The 20,174-nt window shown below is 28.3% G+C and overlaps 1 protein-coding gene across 4 annotated transcripts in view; it reads right to left on the bottom strand.

Moving 5' to 3' along the window:
• Nucleotides 1–20,174, bottom strand: part of LOC6047519 (high affinity cGMP-specific 3',5'-cyclic phosphodiesterase 9A) — a 431,410-nt gene that overhangs the window by 193,545 nt on the left and 217,691 nt on the right. For 3 of the 4 annotated variants that reach the window (XM_038265184.1, XM_038265185.1, XM_038265182.1), the window contains exon 4: nt 3,664–3,704. The exons of the other annotated variant lie outside the window; for it this stretch is intronic. The gene's annotated coding sequence lies outside the window, so the exon portion shown is untranslated. The remainder of the gene's footprint in view (nt 1–3,663; nt 3,705–20,174) is intronic. 4 annotated transcript variants of the gene reach the window in all.

Raw genomic sequence — 20,174 nt, 5'->3', positions numbered from 1 at the left:
AAGACTTAGAAAATTTAAGTTTTCTTGAATTGTTAGTAAAAATGTTGATGAAAAATATCAACTTTCTAAAATGTATTTTCATAATAGAGAGCTAAAATGTGAAGTCTACCCTATAACGTTCCTTTGTCTTCGCTTTGTGCTGGCCGTGTGCAGCAGCAGCAGCCAAGAATGGTGCGCTGTTGCCATTTTTGCGCTGCGCAACTGAATTGCTTGTTGCACTTGTGTTGCATTATTTCAGAATATTCAAAAAAATATTGTAAAATCACGAATTATTACAAAAAAGTGTACTAAACCAATAATGGTTGAAAGGTATTTCAATCAACCATCTTCAAATCACTCTACAGAACAATCCAACCACCTCAAAACGTTGCACGACATTTCTTCGTGATGTCGCATGCAACATTTTTTGAAGAAGAAGAGAACAACTTCCCCGGCTGATGTGGGCCCTTAAGCCGCTGTTTCTCAGCAACCAGAGGTCTAGTCTTCAATGTCTCTTAGACAATTTTATAGCAAATTTTCTGAAACTTTCAAAAAGATACTTTCAGAAATGGTCAGCCATGGTCATTATTTTTACAAATCGAAAAATTGCAAATATTTCACTTAAATCTAACTCTCGGTTTCTATATCTTAAAAACAAGCCACTTTTTCAAAAAAAAAACTGTAAAAGTACTGTTCGATTACAAATTCAATCTGAAAAATTTGTTAAAAAAATGTTATGTTTTATTTCGGTCTGATTTTGGGTCTGTGAAATAACTATTTTTTCAAAAAAAAAAAATAATAACTTGGTGATAAAATTGTTTGATCAAACTTCCTACCTACTCAAATGTTGCGTGCTTTGGTTTCCTGAAACATTTAAAAAAATCTCGAAAATAAAATATACGGATTTTGGGAAATTCAGTATTTGTATAAATAAATAATTTAAAAAAATGGTAATATTTTTTCCGTGTACCTATTTTCTTGAATAGTCCTAATCAATACATAAAAAACTTTGCCGACGACACCAAATCGATCAGAAAATTCCTTCAAAAGTTACAGTTTTTCTAATATTTACGGACCAATTTTGTATGATCAGCTGCACAAAAAAAATGTTAACTCAGAAGGTGTTATTTTGGAAGGTTAAATGTTACTTCTTTTATGTTGTAATTTTACCTCAATTTAGACTGAAAAAGTGACATTACACCAGAAAAGTGGCAAAATTACACATTTTCCCTGACATAAACGATGTACCCATTCCCAGATGTAATATTATCATGATTTTTTTTAACTTTGTGCCAAAATTGTACGAAGACTTGTATGGGTGAACAAATGAATGACACAAAAAGGCTTCTTTGGTCACAGAGAAGGCCAAATCAACAAAAATAAAAAAGGTTGAAATCAGCCGAATTTGTAGATGTGACAAAATTTAGTATTGCTTAGAAAAATGAGTAAATTTACAACTTTTTATGAAAAATTGCCCGTTTTCAACATAAATCACGGTAAAGTTTCATTAAAAATAGCTTTTCAATATCTATCAAATTGACAATATTCTAAATTAAAAATTATTTTACCGCGTACAAAAAAGCAAAGGAAACTTATACATTTTTTAAAAAAGATCTTAGGCCGTTGGAAACATTTTTTGAAGTTTATGTCCCTCGACTAATGAGTAAGTATTGACGAAAATTTTATTTTTTGCGAAAAATAATTTTGTTACGGTGCTGTACATTGCAATTTCATAAAAATTCAAAACATTTCTAAACAAGCCCAAACATGCTAAATATGATTATCATTGCAGAAAAATGCATTTTAGATTATTTTCAGTTGATTAGATTTCTATTTTCATGGAAGCGACAGGGGAGCGACATAAACTTTGAAAAATATTTGCAACGACCTTATTAGCTATTTTTATATGTTTATAGGACCTTCTCAAATAAAACTATATAATTGAACTTTAAAATTCTACTTACTAAAAATTCATAATTGTTTAGAGACAAAAAAAAAAGAATTGGGTGAAAAACTTTTTTTTTTTCAAAGTGACAACGACTTATTAATATTTTGTTTGATTGCAAAAATGGATATTTTTTTCAAATTTAAAAAATCAGCATCGTTTTCGAATGATGCAAATGTGAAAAACTAAAAAATTCAAAAATTCAGTGGAATTATTAAATTGATTATTTGAATCATTAAATTATACAAACAAATTATTTTTTTAGATTGATTTTCTACGAGTTCTGAAATGTACACAGTTAAGAAAAACCTGTTACAAGATTTTGTAACAGAAAAGTTTTGTAATTTTAACTCTAAAAATGTTAAATTTTCAATCTTCCAAAATTACACTTTTTTACTGTGTCATTTTGCGTATTAATTACAAAAAAAATAGAAAAGAAATGAAAAGAAAAACTATAGATTTTTTTGAAAAGATCTTAAACGTTTTTGTTTTTATATGTTAAATAGGACCTTTCTAAATAAAACTCTTGAGTTGTACTTTAAAATTTTGCTCATATAAAATTCTTAATTTTTTGGAGACAAAACAATAGAACTGGGAAAAAATGTGTATTGAAAGTGACAACGATTTATTACTCGATTTTCAAATTTCCAAAAACATCTTTTTCGAATGATGCTATTGAGAATAACTAAAGAAATTCAAAACTTCATTGGCATTATAGGTTTGATTTTTTGAATCGTAGAATTATACAAACAAACATTTTGAATTCTGAAAGTCCTATTGCATAGAGAGTTTTAAAAGATTTTGTGCCAGAAAAGATTTGTCTCTGAAAATGTATAAGATTGACAATTCAACTTAAAACTTAAAAAATAATACTTTTTTACTGTGTCATTTTGCATATTTATCAATACGAAGAAATCATGTTTTTATTTATTTATCAGTTCTTTAAATTCGCAAAAGTTCCTAAACTTGTAAATTACTTTTTACGTTCGGTTTTCCACAATCTGCATGTTTGGTGATTTAACCTTCAATTTCAAATTAAACTTTGCTCGGAAAAGCAAAACCACAACCGTACGATCAGCGATGGAATAATCATCATCAAAAGAAAATCTTTGGATGTTCATCAAGAGAAAAAATCCAAATGGAGCATGCTCTCCTCTCTCGCGCACGAAAGATCGGTAAAAAAAACGAAAAAAAATCATCATCATGATTATTTGGCGGCACATCTTTTTCACTACTACACTTGCAAGTGTAACGTCACACGTCGAAAAATGACCTGTAACATTTTGTAGATGGGCAATGTGTGTAAACAAAGTGAAATAAATGACTTTAAGTGGTCCTGACAAGGAAATTAAAAAAAAAATCATCAGTAGATTGATTTTCTTGGAGAATTTGCGTGATTTGCCTCCTCTCTCTTTCGCGGGTGAAGAAAATTCGCAAGCGAAATTGATTTTTTCGCGATTATTCCATCCCTGCGTACGATTGATATTTCTGAATTCCTGCAGCAACAATGAACAAAAAACGCGACGCAATTCCAACCGATCTGTTTTATTCGCAGCATTTTTCACCCAAACTGACTGTCAACGGTACCACCGCCGTTCAATATTAAATTCCTGGCGGCCCCGGAGTGTCCTCCAAACTCGGTGGAATTTTCCCATTAAATGCTTCCCGAAAAAAAACCAGCAACGGAAAAGGGAAAAAGAGGGCAGTTCAATTGATTTTTCCTTCAAAACTAGACATACCGATTTTTTTTTTCGTTCAATTGATCCTAGTTAAACTGGTCCTGAAAATAAAGGGAAAAAAGTTACATCAGAAAAAATGTAGGCTTTAAAAAACGAAGTTAATTCAGTGGGAAAAGGGTTTTCACCCTTTCGCAAGCACCCGCAAAGTTAAATTCCGTAATTACGTAATTAGCATGAGAAACGCGTCCAGCCAAGTAATTTCAATTTGGGGCACTTTACCACTAATAAACGGTCGTAATCCTTGCGGGTACTTTCGCGAATCTTTCGAAGCGTGAAGCTCACCTCGTTTACAGTTGAAATCATGTAGAAATTACGTGGATTTTGTTTGATTAAGGATTTTAGTTTGATGAAGTTTGCAAAACAAATTTTTTTATAAATAAAGTTTTATGTGACGTAATTTGAGTCCAACCCCCTTGCCCCGCCACCTCAACTGGTGGTCATGATTAATAAATTAGTTTTCTCTTCCCGGCGGAGGAAAAATTCTCGCTGTAAAACGCTCGCACAACCATTCTGTAATCGATTTCGCCCAATAATTTAAAATGGACGCCGATTAAGCGCACTCGACTAATGGCCACAAATTAAGCATATTATCCCGGGGTTGGCAAAAAAGGACAAGGGTGGGGGGGGGGGACGCGACCAATAAATCAGGCCCCCGTTTTTCATCCAATTAATGAACTTGACTCTCTCTGACGGTTCGGAATGATCCGGCCTGGGCCGACCTCAGTTATTTCGGCCGCAAATCAAATTAAGCGATGCAGTGATTAAAGTAAGGGGTAGGCGTGATTTCAAGCAGGAAAACGAAAGGGAAATCTAAAATGTCATTTTAAAACATTAAGTAAATTTTGGAAGAAAATTGCAACGAATGAAAAAATCAAAACTACAGATTAAAAATAAAGATTAAAAAATCAAGAATTATGATTGAAGAATAAAAAAATGAAGAATAAAAAAATTAAATCAAAAATAAAGTGTCCAAAATCAAGAATAAAAAATTTAAAATAAAAATTGTAGACTAAAATTGAAGAATTAAAAATTAAAAATTAGGAATTAAAAACAAGGAATTAAAAATTAAGAATTAAAAATTAGGAATTAAAAATTAGGAATTAAAAATTTAGCATTAAATATGAAGAAATAAAAATTGAGAATTAAAATCGTTGAAATAAAAAAATTAAACTCAAAAATTAAAAATTAAGAATTAAAAATTGAGAGTAAAAAATAAAGAATTAAAAAAAAAATAATTGAAAAAGATGAATGAAAAATGAAGACTTAAAAATAAAGAATCAAAAATGAAGAACTATAAATGAAGAATAAAAAAAGATGAACTAATAAATGAAGAAAAAACGAAGAATAAAAAAATTTTGATCTAAAATGAAGAGTTCAAAATCAAGAATGAAAATGAAGAGTCCAAAAATAAAGAATAAAAAATCAAGCATTAAATACGAAAAATTAAAAATAAAAAACTAAAAATGAAGATTTAAAAATTAACAAGATATTAAAATGAAAATTTAAAAATGAAAAATTAAAAATGAGGAATTAAAAATGAAGAATTAAAAATTCAGAATTGAAAATAAAGATTAAAAAATGATGAATTTAAAAAAAAATCAAAATGTAGAATTAAAAATGAAGAAATAAAAATGAAGAATTAAAAATGAAGAATTAAAAATGAAGAATTAAAAATGAAGAATTAAAAATGAAGCATTAAAAATGAAGAATTAAAAATGAAGAATTAAAAATGAAGAATAAAAAATTTAGATTAAAAATGAAGAGTCCAAAATCAAAAATGGAGCAATATAATTAAAAAATGAAGAATTAAAAATAAATAATTAAAAATGAAAAATTAAAAAAGAAGGATTAAAAATGAAGAATTAAAAATGAAGAATTAAAAACGAAAAATGAAAAATTAAAAATGAAAAACAGAGAATGAAAAATAAAGATTAAAAAAAAGAAAATAAATTGTAGGAAAAAAATTTAGGATATAAAATGAAGAAATAAAAATTAAGAATAAAAAATTAGGAATTAAAAACTAGGAATTAAAAATTAAGAATTAAAAATTAAGAATTTAAAAGAAGAATTAGAAAAATTATGGATTAATAAATGAAAAAAACGAAAAATAAAAAATTAAGCAATAAAAAATGAACAATAAAGAATTTATATTGAAAATGAAGAGTCAAAAATCAAGAATAAAAAATGATGAATTGAATATGAAAAATTGAAAAAACTAAAAATGAAGGATTGAAAATACAAAAAAAAACCTGAGTAATTAAAAATGAAGAATAAACAATTAAGAATTCAAAATAAAGAATAAAAAAATGATAAAATGATGTATTTAAAAAGAAAAACTAAAAATGAAAAATTAGAAATGAAAATTTAGAAAATGAAGAATACAAAATGAAAAATTAATAAATGAAGAAAAAAACGAAGAATAAAAACAATAATAAAAATGAAGAGTCCAAAATAAAGAATGAAAATGAAGAGTCCAAAATACAGAATAAAAAATGAAGCATTAAAAATGAAAAATAAAAAATAAAAAACTAAAAATGAAGGTTTAAAAATACAAAATTAAAAATGAGGAATTAAAAATGAAGAATTAACAATTCAGAATTCAAAATAAATATTAAAAAATGATGAAATTAAAAAGAAAAATTAAAAATAAAGAGTTAAAAATGAAGAATTAAAAATGAAGAATTAAAAATGAAGAATTGAAAATGAAGAATTAAAAAATTAAGAATAAAAACGAAGAAAAAAAATTAAGATTAAAAATGAAGATTCCAAAATCAAGAATGGAAAAATATAATTTAAAAATTAGGATAAAAATAAAGAATTATAAATGAAGAATTAAAAGTGAAGAATTCAAAATAGTGAATTAAAAGTGAAGAATTAAAAATGAAGGATTAAAAATAAAGAATTAAAAATGAAGAATAAAAAACGATAACCTAAAAATACGAAATGAAGAATTAAATATTAAAAATAAAGAATTCAAAATGATGAATTGAAAATGAAAAAAAAAAACATTAAGAATAAAAAATTAAGAATAAAAAATGAAGAATTAAAACTGAAGAATTGAACATGAAGAATTGAAAAATGAAGAATAAAAAATTTGCATTAAAAATGAAAAGTCCAAAATCAAGAATAAAAAATTTAGAATAAAAAATGGAGGATAAAATTGAGAATGAAAAATTAAAAATTAAAAACGAAGAGGTAAAAATGAAGAATAAAAAATGAAGAATTAAAATCAAAAATTAAAAAAACAAAAATTTAAAATGAAGAGTTATAAACAAAAATAAAAATAAAGAATTATAAGTAAAAAATCAAAAATAAAGTATTCAAAATAAAGTATTAAAAATAAAGTGTTAAAAATAAAGAATAAAAAATAAAATTTAAAAATAAAGAGCTGATATTAAATAGTAAAACATACAGAACTTATTATAAAGAATGAAAATTAACAATTTAAATCAAAGAAATAAAAATAATGAATAAAAAATTAAAACGAAGAATTAAAAAGAAACAATTAAAAATAAAGAACTGAAAACAAAGAATAAAAATAATGAAAATGAAGAAATTAAAAATTTAAAATAAAGCATTCAAACTGAAGAAAATAAAAAAAAATAGAATGAATGAGGAAGAAATAATAATGAAAATGCAATTACGATTCGTATTTTTTTTAAGACAGACTTTTTTCAACAATTTTATTAATAACATTAGAATTTGTATAATACATAAAATAAGAAAAAATCTAAACAATAATAACTCAGTAATACTATTAAATATTTAATTCCCAAAGAAATTTTATTTCAGAAATAATGTAACGAAGAGTAAAGAGTAAAGAGTAAAGAGTAAAGAGTAAAGAGTAAAGAGTAAAGAGTAAAGAGTAAAGAGTAAAGAGTAAAGAGTAAAGAGTAAAGAGTAAAGAGTAAAGAGTAAAGAGTAAAGAGTAAAGAGTAAAGAGTAAAGAGTAAAGAGTAAAGAGTAAAGAGTAAAGAGTAAAGAGTAAAGAGTAAAGAGTAAAGAGTAAAGAGTAAAGAGTAAATTGTTTAAAATCAAAAGAGGAAAGTGAAAGGCAAAAAATATTTGACAGTAAGTTTTCCTAGGACCTGTCGGATAAATGTGAGAAATCATCTTGTCACAGAACAAAACAATATTCAGTTTACCGTTAATCCATTTCCTGCTTCAGGAGAAAACAGATTTCGCCCAAATTTCATCACCGTGTTCGGTGAAACCGTTGATTCAGAAAACATCAAGCCAAAAACGACGTGTTTTTGTCTGACACAGAAAACAGGCAGATCATGAGCCGAAACGTTACTTAGAAAGCAGAAAGTGGTGGAACATTATCTCAATAAAACCAAGCACTCTTCGGCGAAAGTTCGGTGGGAAATTAAGGTGAAGTCAGCCATAATCACCTTAACAGAAAATGATTTTATTACCAGAAATTACTCTTCTTTGTTACAGATAAAACAATAAAAAATAAATGAATCCATTCTGGATCCTTCCTGAAACATGCCACTGAGCTCAAACCCATTTAGCAAATGTACCAATATTGTGTAATGTAGTTCCTCGAAACGCTCCCAATTCCCCACCAGCGGAAGTGGTTACCGTACGGATCACCGACACCAACACCCACAGCACCGGAGGTTGTTGTTTTCCACACGGTGCTAACTCTGCTTACTTTCCGGTGAAAACTCCCTCTCTCTCTCTCTCTTCGATGAAACAAAAACTTTCGGGAAACATCCTCAGCCACGGGAAAATGAACACGAGTGCCAATATGTCGTCGAGTGGCTTTTGCTGCTGCTTCGCTCTATCTTGCCAGGGTGAAATTGGCTGCAATCTGCTCGAAAGTGGTGCTTTCCAACCTCTCCCTCGCCCATCCTTTGAAAAACTAATTTAATTTCTCACATGAAAGCACACGGCGATGCACAGAAAATGCTGACGGTGGACTTGAGTTTTTTTTATGATATTTTATATTTTTAAAATGTGCAAAAGAATAACTTTCGCCACCGGGTTGTTCTCTTCCGGTTTTTTTTTTTGTGCATTTTTCTCCAGCGTAATTGTCGTTGAAAAGGAATTCAATTTTGAAAAAGAATATAAAATAAGGATGCAAAAATGTATTGGACTCTAGAATCCTTGCTAAAGTTAGCAAGACAGCGATTAAAAATGTTTTGTTTTTTTTTTTGTGTTGACAAAAAAATCACAAATTTGCAACAGAATCTTAAAAAAAAATGAACAGCTAAACGATTTTTCATGAACATATCATGAAATGTATCTTTTTCGTGTGTTTTTACCATAAATCAAATATACCTAATCTTAATTTTAAAGTACCTACTTATTTCGATTAACGTGAAACTTTGCTCTAAGGAAATCTTTTGTACCTGATCTCGAATCCGTGGTCCATTTTTCGATATCTCGTGACGGAGGGGCGGTACGTGACGTGTTACAATAATTTGCAGACTTATACGGTTTGAAAATTCGGTGTCAATGGACTGTTTATGTAAAATTGTATTTGATGGCGTACTCAGAAATTTTTTTTCAAGGTTGTTTACGATAAAATTATCGAAGCTCGACAATTCCTGTTATTATCGGGACTTTTTTATAGTTGAGCAGTTCTCTAGGATTTCGGTCATTCGATTTTTTTTGTATTTTTTAATCCGACTGAAACTTTTTTGGGGCCTTCGGTATGCCCAAAGAAGCCATTTTGCATCATTAGTTTGTCCATATAATTTTCCATACAAATTTTTCAGCTGTCCTTACAAAAATGATGTTTGAAAATTCAAAAATCTGTATCTTTTGAAGGAATTTTTTGATCGATTTGGTGTCTTCGGCAAAGTTGTAGGTATGGATATGGACTACACTGGAAAAAAATAATACACGGTAAAAAAAAATTGGTGATTTTTTTATTTAACTTTTTAACACTAAAACTTGATTTAAAAAAAACACTATTTTTATTTTTTGATATGTTTTAGAGGACATAAAATGCCAACTTTTCAGAAATTTCCAGGTTGTGCAAAAAATCATTGACCGAGTTATGAATTTTTTAATCAATACTGATTTTTTCAAAAAATCGAAATTTTGGTGGCAAAAATTTTTCAACTTCATTTTTAGATGTAAAATTGAATTAGCAATCAAAAAGTACATTAGTGAAATTTTGATAAAGTGCACCGTTTTCAAGTTATAGCCATTTTTATGTATCTTTTTTCAAAATAGTCGCAGTTTTTCATTTTTTTAAATTAGTGCACATATTTGCCCACTTTTGAAAAAATATTTTTGAAAAGCTGAGAAAATTCTCTATATTTTGCTTCTTCGGACTTTGTTGATACGACCTTTAGTTGCTGAGATATTGCCATGCAAAGGTTTAAAAACAGGAAAATTGATGTTTTCTAAGTCTCACCCAAACAGCCCACCATTTTTCAATGTCGATATCTCAGCAACTAATGGTCCGATTTTCAATGTTAAAATATGAAACATTTGTGAAATTTTCCGATCTTTTCGAAAACAATATTTTCAAAATTTTCAAATCAAGACTAACATTTCAAAAAGGCCAAACATTGAATATTACGCCCTTTTAAAATGTTAGTCTTGATTTGAAAATTTCGAAAATATTTTTTTTTGAAAAGATCGGAAAATTTCACAAATGTTTTATATTTTAACATTGAAAATCGGACCATTAGTTGCTGAGATATCGACATTGAAAAATGGTGGGCTGTTTGGGTGAGACTTAGAAAACATCAATTTTCCTGTTTTTAAACCTTTGCATTGCAATATCTCAGCAACTAAAGGTCGTATCAACAAAGTCCGAAGAAGCAAAATATAGAGAATTTTCTCAGCTTTCAAAATTTTTTTTTTCAAAAGTGGACAAACATGTGCACTAATTTTAAAAAATGAAAAACTGCGACTATTTCGAAAAAAGTTACATAAAAATGGCTATAACTTGAAAACGGTGCACTTTATCAAAATTTCACTAATGTACTTTTTGATTGCAAATTCAATTTTACATCAAAAAATGAAGTTGAAAAATTTTTGCGACCAAAATTTCGATTTTTTGAAAAAATCAGTATTGATTCAAAAATTCATAACTCGGTCAATGATTTTTTGCCCATTCTGGAAATTTCTGAAAAGTTGACATTTTATGTCCTCTAAAACATATCAAAAAATAAAAAAAATTAAAAATAGTGTTTTTTTGCAAATCAAGTTTTAGTGTTAAAAAGTTAAATAAAAAAAACACCAATTTTTTTTTACCGTGTATTATTTTTTTCCAGTGTAGTCCGTATCCATACCTACAACTTTGCCGAAGACACCAAATCCATCAAAAAATTCCTTCAAAAGATACAGATTTTTGAATTTTCATACATCATTTTTGTATGGACAGCTGCCAAATTTGTATGGAAAATTATATGGACAAACTAATGATGCAAAATGGCTTCTTTGGGCATACCGAAGGCACCAAAAAAGTTTCAGTCGGATTAAAAAATACAAATATTAAAATTGAAGAAAAAAGACCGATTTCGTAGAGAATTGCTCAGTTTTGTTGTGAAATATAAAAATTGCTAACAAAATACCCTATTTTTTGAATGCTTCTTCAATTTGTAAGAGATTTTTATGAGAAAAACTAAAATTTTCACAAAATACCCTATTTTTTCGAAAATACTCAAATTTTCAATATTTGCATTATGGGTTATGCGGAACGAAATTTTGTATGCTTTTGCACTCTTAAAAGTTTTTTTCTGAACAATTTAAAAAAATAAATAAAAAAATGATACAAAAATTATCACAAAATTACGTATTTTTTCGAAAATACTCAAGTTTTCAAAATTATCAACCGAAGTGAAATTTTGTTTGCTTATTACTTTATTAGAGTTTTATGGAAAATACATATCGTATTTTTGGAAAATACTCAATTTGTATTTTGTAAGAATTTTAATAAATAAAAAAATATGGTGCTTTGTGAATTTCAATAAAAAGAACTCTTATAATGTGAAAAATCATAAAAAATTTCGTACTGCAAATTAAAAAAAATGTATTTTTGAAAAAATAAGTTATTTTGTAATAATTTTAGTATCACTTTTTGAAAAATTGATTGAAAAATTTGCCACTAAAAAAGTGAAAATGCATAAACAATTTTGTTCCGCACAACCCATATTGCTATTATAAAAACTTTGAGTATTTTCGAAAAAATAAGGAAATTTGCGGAAATTTTACTATTTTCCTTTAAAAAAACTCTAATAAAGTGAAGAAGCATACACAATTTCGCTACGTTTGAATCCATTATACATTGCAAATAATGGAAATTTTAGTGCTTTCGAAAAAAGGTATTTTGTGAAGATTTGAGTATTTCTGCTTTGAAACTTACTACATTTTCAAAACATATATTTTAAAACATATATTTTAAATTTAACATGATAAGGTTGAATTAAGTCGATTTTAACAAGATTTAAAAAATGAGCTATCGTTCATTATCGGTGATATGTTTATCGCCGATAAAACTATCGAAATAACGATATTAAGGTTGTTAACGATAAAATTATCGAGGATCGATAACGATAACGGTAATGCTATCGTTATCGTCGAGACGATAACGAGCATCTATCATTATCGTTATTGGACGAAAAATCATTTTTAAAATCTTTCCAAAATTGATTAATTCAACTATATCATGTTAATTGCTTTCACCAAGATTTTTTTTTGGAAATCTAATAAGTTTCAAAATAAAATATGTACTCAACATTGTCAACAAAATACCGTATTTTTTAAAAAGTACTCTAATATTCAAAATTTGCAATATGGGTATCAAATGGAGCGAAATTTAGCATGTTTTTTTCATTTTGGTAAAGTATTTTTTTTAAATACTCAATTGTTCACAAAATACCGTATTTTTCGAAAGTACTCAAATTTTCATAATTTGCAATATGGGTATCAAACGAAGCGAAATTTTGCATGCTTTTTCTCTTTAGTAAAGTATGTTTTAAAAAATACTAAATTGTTCACAAAATACCGTATTTTCGAAAGTACTCAAATTTTCATAATTTGCAATATGAGTATCAAACAAAGCGAAATTGTGTATGCTTTTTCACTTAATTAGAGTTTTTTGGAAAATACCAAAATTTTCACAAAATATCTTATTTTTGAAAAATACTAAATTTTTGTAAATTTGCTTGAAAATTTGACCATTTTCCGAGCAAATTTCACCGGATATTTTTATTGCAATGGTAAAGCCAAACTGAACCGAAAAATGTGTTTAATTGAATTTATTCTTTTGAAAAAAAATATTCTGGTTTTAAAAGCGTGTTTCTCTTTAGTTTGAAATTTTCCCGGAAAATGGCAAAATTTTCACTTTTTTGAAAATCTCCATATAAAATCTAGGTTGTTCGCTAACTATTTTGACAGCTGGAAACCCCTCCTTACCTTACTAATCTACATACCTTGGGCCCAGAGCCCAGATAACAAAATTAAGTGGAAAATGTATTGATCCAAAAAAAAAAGTTTCAGTTCTGGTGTCTTGAGAAGAGTTGTTGCAAATGGAAAAGAGAAACATTTGACTTGGTTGAATTTTAGGGTGGTTTACGATTAGGGTGTTTTCAAAAATTTAACTTTTCAGGAATATTTTAGGGGTTTTTATCCAAAAAGTTGATGGGATTGTCAATCCATGTTGAAGTCACCAAAATATTATCTCGCATTCTACACCTTTCACGACCAAGTTTTCAAGTGTTTTATTTTTTCAAAAATCAGAATTTGAAAGGTGCAATTGAGTGATGAATTTTTTGAGAAAATTGTTGTTCAAGCCAATTTTAGAGCTCAAAAAAACAAACATTTTCGTTTTTTTGCAAGTCAATTCAGACTTAAACGTAAAAATTTACAGCCATTTAAAAATAAAAAGAGACGCAATTTTAAACTTAAATATCACTATAAAGGAGCAAGCCAAACTGTAAGCCCTGGGTTGCATTCAAAAGGGGAGACTCTGAAAAAAAATCTTTGAGGTATTTTTTTAACTCGAGATATCTTCATTTGAAAATATTTATGGGACCACCCTAATGAATTTCGGAAATTGTCCAACAATATGTTTTTATATGTAATTTTGCCCACTGAATTTTAAGTTGCCCTATGAGTTGAACCAAAGTGTCAAAATATCGATTTTGAATGGTTGTTGATGCTAATTCGGTTAATTAATCTTTTGGTGAAATAGTCTTGAAGTAATTAACTCTAAGCAAATGGACCAATTCCCTTTATCGAAAATCGAATCCCCATCGGTTTGCGATCTCACGATTGGCTGATTTTGGATGGTTTGGTGCTGGAGGGGGTGGGAATTTTGACGTGTTTTGTTTGAGCCCACGAAAACCCACATCAAACTGACCACCAAGCCGGTGGTGTGTGTGAGTGAGGTTTTGCTTGTGAGAAGGGCCCGGGTTTTGGTCGGTGTTTACCATTCATCGAAAGGAAACCCGCTTGACTTATGGGCGTTTCGACGAATCGACGGTTGATGGGTTATCTAAAGATTAGGGGTCGGATTATGGTGGGCTTGCTCGATCTTGGGGGGTTTGTGGTGAAGGTGGCTTTAAAGATGGAATTTTAGAAAATATAAAATGAAATATTTTCAGCATCACTGGAAATTGAAGTCGATTTAAATAATTAAACAAATAATAAAACATAGATAAAGTGGAATGAAATTCAAATGCTTGAGAACATTTAAAAGAATATTATACCAAAGAAGATTTTTTTCACTTCCCATCGTTTGGCGTTCAAGAATAATGGTTCTTACGGTTATAACATGAAGCTCGCAACAGGCGATTGGCAGCTGGATAGACACGTGCAAGAAACACGATAATCGATAATGTACACCAATGGGGATTGCAATTTCATCTCAGTAATATTACAAAAACTCCATTGGTAAATTAAAATGTTTTTGTTTTTAATTTCAACTGCTCCGAAAATGTTGCATTTTTTTTCTTTTTGAAAATTGTAAAAAAAAACTCAATCATAATCCTTACTTTAAGTTAGCAAAGATAACCAACCCCATTTCCGTATCGATTGAGCCTCAGAAGAGTAACTTTTCAAAGTTGAAAGGAAAATATGCTGCAAAAAGTTGATGCAGGACAAGAAGCAGGATAAACCGAGCCCAGCCCTCTTGATCCGATGAGGAAGATAACAATCCCCTCCCCTCCCGGGTTTATTTGACTTGAAGCTCTTCCACTCTAATCTCTCCCCCCTCCCATCAACTCGGATCCAATCAACGTAACAGTAAAACCAGCAGCTTGAGCGATGGCATTCTCAAGATTTTCCACGAAGCTTTTCTCGACGAGCTGGACGGTGCTGATGCTGTTGACCCAGTAAATATTTGGCCAACACCTACCCCCCACCCCCGCCTGAGAAATCGAGACCAACCACCATCTTGAGATTGAGATGGCCAAATCAAAGTTTCGGGAATTATCTGTTATCACAGTGAAAAAAATATTTTGAACTATTCTATAATAAATATACAGTACAGACTAGTTAATACGATCGACTAGGCGAAATTCCACTGCGGATAATCGAAAGTTCAGATAATCGAATCACAAAAAAACATGTTTTTCGTTGTCTTATTGTGACTGTTGATGGGATATCTACAACCACTTAGTAATTTAACTCAATGTAAATGAATGTGATCTTCTACAATGGAAAAGTAATCAAATTGGAAACTTGACGATTGGATTGCAAAATTTTAAAATCTACCGTAAGTTGACGTTTCCATATCAAAGGTAAACAAACAACTGCATAGCAACCAAGATTGTTAATGGCCTATCTACAATCACTTTACTTAGAATAGTTAAGTTGCGTAGAACAGATAAATTGCTTAGAAATAGTACGTAACTTACTGTCGTCATCTACAATCAACTTAGCAAACTTGCTGGGCTGTTATACGTTGCTATGCAGTTGTTTGTTTACCTTTGATATAGAAACGTCAACTTGCCGTAGGTTTTGAAATATTCCAAACCATACGTCAAGTCACCAATTTGCTTACTTTATGATTGTGGAAGATCAGATTCCTTTGCATTGATTCAAATTCCTACGCTAAGTACAATTTTCTAAGTAAAGTGATTGTAGATAGGCCATAACTAGGCTTAGTGATTTTTCACGCTCAAAAATTTCAAATTTCACGGGGACCATAATTTCAAAACACCAAATTTCACGAAAATTTCGCGGACCGTGAAAAATGTTAAAATAACTCTGAAAATCTTATGTTAGTAACAAAGAAACTACTTTTCATGCTTCATTATATATTATTCTTCAATGACCATAAGAAAAATCGTTAATTTGAACAAGACACAAACAAAATTCTCCTAATTTTCAAAAAAGATTCCACGTAGTTTATGGATGAGCTCTAAATATATTTTGAAATAAAATGTAAAGCATGCGTTTTCTCATTTATTGAACTGCTTTTTTTAATATACGACTTATAAAGTTTAAAAGTTCTCGCTGATTTGCTTCATTTTATTGAATTTCATATCAAAGCAAGATTAAACAATCTTGTCCAGCAAAAATAAGTAAAATAATTTGATTTTTTTGCGACATTTAGCAAATCAACATTTTCTTTAAGGTGTTTATCTCTCTTTTCAAAATGTGAATTTTCAATCAAAAGTAAAAAATACTTTAATTGTAACGAAATCAAAATTTGTACACAAAATGAAAACAAAAACAATAGAAAAAGTATTTTTTTAAACTTTCACGGGAATTATCCACCCAAATTATCAAATATCGTTAAAATTAAACAGGACTTTTTTTTAAGTTTTATTTTTTATCAAACAAATCATGATTCTGTCAATTCCTTTTGAAACTTTACCTTTCAAATAAAATAGCAGTAAAATTGTTACTACAGCGAATGCAAATATTACCTACTAAACTTAGTAAGTTCCTAAAAACACTGAGAAATCTGAACAATTCTTCAAATGTTGCATATCAAGCTTTTCAATTGAAAACTAATGAAATTAACTTAAATAGTATGTATGGATGAAATATTTATTTTGTTATTATTTTGAAAAAAAAACAAACATGATTTGAGAAAATTGATAAATTTCTCGAACTTCACGCCGTCCACGAAATCGTCAAATATCACTAACCCTATGTTAGTAATTGAACAAGGGTATTCACTCGCTGAATTCTACAGTAGTTCATAAGATTATATTTATTCCTATTTGAGTTAGACAAATCATTTTGAGAAAAATCGTAACAGTTTCACACAAACATAACATTTCACGGGATTTCGCGGAAAAAGCCAAATTTCACGAATTTCACGCTGTCCGCGAAATCGTGAAATTTCACTAACCCTAGCCATAACTGATAAAATTACTGTCGGAGGATAACGATAATGGATATCGTTATTTCGATAATTCTGTCGGCAATAATCTTATCACCGATAATGGACGATAATTAATTTCATAATCCTTATAAAATTGATTTATCTTGTAAAATTAATCATGCTTTCACTAAGAATATATTTTTTGAAAATGTGGTAATTTTCTAAGTATAAATATGTACTCAAAATTGTTCACAAAATACCATATTTTTCTTTAATACTCAAATTTTCATAATTTATAATATGGGTATCAAAAGAAGCAAAAAATTGCATGCTTTTTAATTTTCAGATTTGTTTTTAAAACTACAATTTTTTACAAAATACAGTATTTTTTTCGAAATTACTCAAATTTTAAAAAATTGCGATATGAGTATCAAACGAATTGAAATGTTGTATGCTTTTTCAGTTTATTAGAGTTTTTTGGCAATCGTCGGGACGATAACGATAATCTATCGTTATCGTTATTGTTGTTTCGATAATTCTATCGGCGATAATCTTATCGCCGAAAATGGACAATAACTCCTTTTTTAAATCTTTATAAAATCGATTCATTGAACAAAAAAAAATCATACGATGTTAAATTTTCATTGCTTTCACTAGGAATATATTTTAAGAAAACGTGGTAACTTTCTAAGTATAAATATGTACTTTAAATTGTTCACAAAATACCGTATTTTTCTAAAATACTCAAATTTTCATAATTTGCATTATGGGTATCACACGAAGCAAAAATTTGTATGATTTTTCAATTTATTAGATTTTTTTTTGAAAATTACTAAAATTTTCACAAATTACGCTATTTTTTCGAAAATACTCAAATTTTCAAAATTTGCAATAAGGGTTTTAAATGAATTCAAATTTTGTATGCTTTTTCATTCTTTTTGAGTTTTTTTTTTGAAAATACTAAAATTTTCACGAATTACCTTTTTTTACGACAATACTTAAAATTTACAAATTTCCATATTTTTAAGAAAATACTCAAATTTCCAAAATGTTCAATATGGGTATCAAACGTAGCGAAATTTGGTATGCTTTATTACTTTATTAGAGATTTTGGAGAATTTTAAAATTTTCACAAGATTTCACCGTATTTTTCGAAAATATTCAAATTTTCCAAATTTTTAATGTGGGTATCAAATGATTTGAAATGTTGTATGCTTTATCAAATTATTAGAGTTTTTTTCAAATACTATTTTTTTACAAATTATCGTTTTCTTTCGAAAATACTCAAATTTTCACAAATTACTTATTTTTAAGAACATACTCAAATTTTCAAAATTTTCAATATGGGTATCAAACGTAGCGAAATTTGGTATGCTTTTTTACTTTATTAGAGGTTTTTTGGAAAATACTAAAAAATAAACAAAATTTCACTGTATTTTTTTGAACACATTCAAATTTTCAAAAAAAAAAGTTAAATGTTATGTTAATGTTATATGCTTTTTGATTTATTAGAGTTTTTTTTTAACTTAAATATTCACAAATTACCGTATTTTTTCGAAAATACTCAAATTTTCACAAAATACCTATTTTTGAGAAAATACTCAAATTTTCTAAATTAGCAATATGGGTATTAAACGTAGCGAAATTAGGTATCACGGCGTGTTTTCTGGGCAACCTTAAGGAGAAAAAATAGTCATCGCTACTATTAAATGTGTCTTATAGGAAATTTTCTCAGCTTTCCAATGCTTCTAAGAGCGAAATGTTTCATCGGGAAATTTCTGAGATATCTCTATTTTAAGTTATTTGTTTTAACATCCTTAATCATTTATTGGAAACTTTGAAATAACAGTTCAGGAAACTTGTCAAATGATGTGTTTCATGTGTCATTTACTCATCAAAATGTGCAAAATAAGACAAGAAACAACTTTGTAGAAGGTTGCAAACCGCTAAACATATCGAAAATAAAGTTTTAACCGAATTTTTGAATATGTGGGATTTATTCAGGAATTTAAATCATTACACTGCATAAAATATTATTTTCACAAGAACAAATAGATTGTTACATAATTGCTGTGTACAAATAACACCGGTCTGCTCTGATACAGCTTGGAACTAGCTGCTGCAACCGAATTTTTTACAGGTTTGAGGTTGATATGATATTAAAAGATTTTTATGGATAAATATCATGTTTTCTTAATCAAACATTAACCAGCTGCATAGATACAAAACATGTTTAATACTCGAAATTTAACTGCAAACTACCGTTGTAAGCTTTAGGAGAAATACTTTATTAGTATGAAATGATTGTTTTAGTTTTTTTGTATTTAATGATCAAAGATTTACCGATATTTTATAAGTTTATAAGACTGTCATCTTCAATCTCATATTTAAAAAAAAAATATTTCGTGATTTTTGTTTAAATAGTTTCGAAAGAAAGTTTCTGTTGGATTTTTTTTTGTTAAAATAATATTTAAAAAAAATAGTTTGTGACGATGTTTTCAGCATTCTGAATTGGAAGACTCGAGTATTATTATTACTTTTAAGTGCATGTTCAACAGAAAACATTTTATAAAATTTTATCTTTATTTTATACTCATGAAAATATGACTTTTGAAGCATGCAACAGTAATATGTAGTACATTTTCGATTTTAAATCATATTTGTATTTATGTTCCTGGTTAATGTTTGCTTAAGAAAATGTCAAATTTATTCATTAAAATTCAATAATACCATTAACAATCACAAACCTGCCAAAGTTTCGGTTGAACATGCTAAATCAGAGCAGACACGTTATATTTTTACACAAAAAATATGTAATTATCTAATGATTCTTGTAAAAAAAATATTTTTACACTGTTTTATGATTTTAATTTCTGAATAAATCCCACATATTCAAAAATTCGGTTAAAACATAATTTTCAAAATGTATAGCGGTTTACAACCTTCTACAAAGTTTTTTCTTGTCTTATTTTGCACATTTTGATGAGTAAATGACACATGAAACACATCATTTGATAAGTTTTTTGAACTGGTAGTATAGAATTTCAAATAAATAATAAAGGAATTTAAAACCAAAAAACTTAAAATAGAGATATCTCAGAAATTTCCCGATGAAACATTTCGCTCTTAGAAGCATTGGAAAGCTGAGAAAATTTCCTATAAGACACATTTGAAAGTAGCGATGACTATTTTTTCCTGATAAGTTTGTTCTAGAAAACACGCCGTGGGTATGCTTTTTTACTTTATTTTAAAAAATAGG

Source organism: Culex quinquefasciatus, chromosome 3, assembly GCF_015732765.1.
Source record: "Culex quinquefasciatus strain JHB chromosome 3, VPISU_Cqui_1.0_pri_paternal, whole genome shotgun sequence".
NCBI classification, from domain to species: domain Eukaryota; kingdom Metazoa; phylum Arthropoda; class Insecta; order Diptera; family Culicidae; genus Culex; species Culex quinquefasciatus.
Note: the sequence above shows the minus strand (reverse complement) of the source record. Positions and strands in the feature narration are given on the sequence as shown.